Here is a 4,151-nt window from a genome sequence, read left to right as displayed (position 1 = left end):
AAAATAAAGAAGGTATGCGGTTAAATGTCGAGAAAATTTATTGAGAAAATGTAAGTGACTTTTTTTATCTGTATATTCTTGGAAATTCCATTTGCGATGCGCGTGAGAGGTGTATGAAGGGAGTGAGAAAATATATCCAAAGATTCTATTTTTTCCAATAACTTGGAAAAAGGCTATATCCTTGGTCTAGCTGACACAACTAAAAAGGTGTAATATTTTCCTTCTTTTCTTTTCTTTTCTTTTAAATCTTCCAATCCTTACACCTCTTAGGCAAAAGCTCTTTATAGTAGGATTTCGGATTCCTTTATCTCTATTCATAATCTTTTTCTCTACCAACACTTTCCTTAATCCTTTTGCACAATGAAGCTTGACGAGGGAAAATCCAAATTCTATGTTGTTTTTAATGGTAGAAAACCTGTTATGTACACTTCTTGGGATGAATGTTCAATGCAGGTAACCGAATTTAAGGGAAGTCGACATAAGTCATATTATATAATAGAGGCGAATGTTATTGGCAGTATACAAAATATATCAAGAAAAATATTCAAGTACTGAAGATACTTCACTTCAACAAGTGGAGAAAAAGGCAGAAAAGAAGAAAATGACAAAGAAAACTTAATGTTAGTGTTCATTGTTAGTATGCTAGGGGGGATAAAATTATCATATAATAGTAGTTTGTAAAAGTCTCAACTTGCTTGGAACTGAGGTATAATTGTTGTTATTGTTGTAGTGGTTGTTTTGTAATAATAAGTCATCTATTTATTTTCGATTTGAGTAATGAATCTTTAGTTCCATAAAATATATATGTCGGGTAGTTATTTCGAATGGTCGGCGTATAAAGGAAGGCCCTTTTAGGAACTCATTCCTAATATTTGCCTTTGTTGTTCCATCCGTTTCTGATTGTGGGTAGATAAACTGATGGCATTGTATGGGCTCTTCCTTATATTTTCCTTGGTTGATCCATCGGTTCGTGTTGTGGATAGATCAACCAAGGACACTCATGATCCAAGAGTGGAAACTTTGTTAATCGTTTTTGGATATACTCTAGAAACTGAAGTCATTCATTACCCTAGAGTGACCTTGGTTGACACTAGATGCATCATACGTAGATGGATTAGCAATGGCCAATCACACGAATGAACCAGTGGAATATCTTTGGTGAATGCATCGACAACCTCTACTCGACACATCAATAAATGGCGGCCATTTCTTATATTTACCTTGTTGGATCCGTCGACGAGCTACATGTTTTGGGATGGATCAATCAAGGCCAATATATGAAATGAGAACATGTTGTGTACGTATAGAATATTTCTTTGGTTATTTAGTGTGTGAATAAAACTGTGTGGTTCTATTTTAATTGTTCAATAAAGATAGCTAACATAGTCATTTTTCTTTCAGCGAAAAGCCACCAAGACTATTGGTTTGGGGGCGGGGAGAGAGGGGTTAGCCGATCCTTAAACTGTCAATATTATAACCAATCATAGCACATTGAGGTGGATTTTTATCCTAATTGGCATCCTTCAATTACATATAATTCATCCTAGGACAAAATGATGACTACCACTTCTACTAAGATAAAATTAAGCATGAATAATATATCAAAGCCTATCTTAAACTATGACTTTATCGTCGAAGAATCAAAATGTAACGACCTGATAGGTTGTTTTGAGTTCTAACTTTATGTTTATTGCTTTGAAACCTTGAATAACTTCATTTTATTGTTTATTACTTATGTGCATGGTTCGTTTTGATTTTCGGAAAGTTTAGATGTGTTTTTATAAAGAAATTTTGATTATAGAACTTTAAGACTACAGTCAACATTCTTGGTAAACAACCTCGGATCGGTGTTTTAATGATTTCGGTAGGTTCGTATGATAATTTTTAACTTGTACGCATATTTGGTTAGGGTCCCTGTAACCCGAGGTCGTCACAACTCTTATTGTTGAAAGTTGAAAATTTGAGTTATGAACATTGAGATTCTTGAGTTTTTATGGTTGATTCATAATTTTTGATGTTATTTTGATGATTTGAGCTTATGGGCGAGTTTGTATGAGGTTTATATATATGTTTGAATGTTTGGATGGGGTCCCGAGGGCTCGAGTAAGTTTCAAATTGGTTTCAAGTTGTTTTGGTAAGACTTAAGGTTGTTGGTGTTGCAGTCATCGCAATTGCAATGAGCCGCTCGCAAATGCGAGGTCCGCATTTGCAAATTATACCTTGCATTTACAAAGTGTGGAAATGAGGCCAGCTTTGCAATTTGCGACCACTAGGATTGCATTTGCAATGTTCGCAATTGCGAAGCGAGTTTCGCAAAGACTTCACAATTGTGACATCTGCAATTGGGGAAAAATGAATAGCTCATTTTTCTTTTATTTTTTAGACCTAGACTACGCAAGGAGGCTGTTTTTTAGAAGATTTTCTTCCAACTTCGTAGGTTAGTAATTTTAACTTTTTTTGATTAATTTTATTATTCCCCATATATTTTTACTCTTCGATCAGCGATTTCATAGAGTAGAAATACAGTTTTTGGGTAGCAACTTAAGATTTTAAATTTTAAAGATTTAAACCTCGATTTGAGATTGAATCTCGAAACAAATGACATGTTTGGACTCGGGGATGAATGGGTAATCCAGATTTGGTTTTGATTGTGGATTTCGGTCAAGTAGGTCTGGGTTGACTTTTTCAAATATGTTAAAGATCAAACCTTTTTTATACTAGGATAATTTTTAAAGCTTGTTTTGACTTATTTGAGTAGTAATTGACTAGATTCGAGTTGTTTGACGTCTTGTGCTAATGAAAAGGCAGTATTGGAAGGTTGACTTGTTCCTGAAAGAGGTAAGTGTCTCCGTTGATCTTGATTTGATGTTATTGCTTCCTACCTTGCTTGGTAATGTTTCACACATACACACACACACACACACACACATATATATATATATATATATACATACTTGGTAAGAAAGAGTTAAGTGCTCGAAGGGTGTTTTCATGCTTGTGAGGAAGAGTGATTATGCATGAAGGGTGTTTTCGCGCTTCTGAGGAAGAGTCATTAGTCACAGAGGGTGTTTTCGTGCCATTTTATATTATTGCTATTTCACAAAGGGTATTTTTGTGCTTCTTGACATTTCTATTATTATTGCACGAAGGGTGTTTCCGTGCTAGTGAGGATAAGAGATAAATGCACAAAGGGTATTGCCGTGCTATTTGATTCGTTATCTCTTACTCCTTGCTTTTATTATGCGGATTTGAGGACTTGGCTATGTTATTTCATGGATATCATTTCATTCTCTCGGATTTGAGTTACTGTGAAAGGCTTGATTGTGTTATTTGAGAATATATGGTTGTTATTTTCTGTAGTTGATTCTTTACTATTACTCATATTTCTTCTTGCTATTACTCTTGTTATCTCACTCGTTATTTCTCTTGTTATATTACTTGCTATCTTACTTGTCATTTCTCTTGTTATCTTACTTGTTGTATCTCTTGTTATTTAACTGCACATGTTTATATGGTAGGTGTCTTATCTTAGCCTTGTTACTACCTAGTCAGGGTTAGGCTCGACACTTACTAAGTACATTGGATTGGTTGTAGTCATACTACAGTTTTGTACTTATTGTGCAGATTTTGGCATTGATCCTAGCAGTGTTCAGAGAGATGACAAGCTTGGACTTCGTAGGAGACTCGAGTAGTGTTGCACTCTCGTTCTCACACTCTAGAGTCACCTTCTCTATCCTTTTTACTATTTATTATATCAGATAGTGTTATTTCATTTCAGATGTTGTATTTAGTAATTCTTTAGAAGCTCATATACTCAATGACACTAGTCTTGGGAGGCTATTTAAAGGCTATTTTGGTATAGACTCATTATGTATTACAGATCTTTTACTCTCATTTATTATATCATGCTGTTATATGTTAGTTTGCATATCTTGTTATGGTTAAATGTTGAGTGTTAGGCGCCGTCACGACCCTTTGGTTGGGATTTTGGGTCGTGACACAAAACAAGAAAAGGAAATCACATTATACATAATGTGAGGTTGCTGGTTTTCTTATGTGAGGTTGTGCTTTGGGATCGTGGAGCTGAGTCTCACGCTCACAGAAAAGGGAGGCTGGCAGGTGTATTTTATCAATCGCGCTCGCGACCAAGT

At 35.1% G+C, this 4,151-nt stretch overlaps 1 long non-coding RNA gene across 1 annotated transcript; it reads left to right on the top strand.

Annotated features, from left to right (window-relative positions):
* Window positions 1-113: 113 nt before the first annotated feature.
* Window positions 114-3,865, top strand: LOC138899389 (uncharacterized). Its single transcript, XR_011410877.1, has 2 exons — window positions 114-1,297; window positions 3,625-3,865. It is a non-coding gene; the product is annotated as an uncharacterized lncRNA (long non-coding RNA).
* The last annotated feature ends 286 nt before the right edge of the window (window positions 3,866-4,151 follow it).

This window comes from Nicotiana tomentosiformis, chromosome 9 (genome assembly GCF_000390325.3).
Source record: "Nicotiana tomentosiformis chromosome 9, ASM39032v3, whole genome shotgun sequence".
In the NCBI taxonomy this organism is placed as follows: domain Eukaryota; kingdom Viridiplantae; phylum Streptophyta; class Magnoliopsida; order Solanales; family Solanaceae; genus Nicotiana; species Nicotiana tomentosiformis.
The sequence above is the reverse complement of the archived record's forward strand: the minus strand, read 5'-3'. Positions and strand labels throughout refer to the sequence as shown.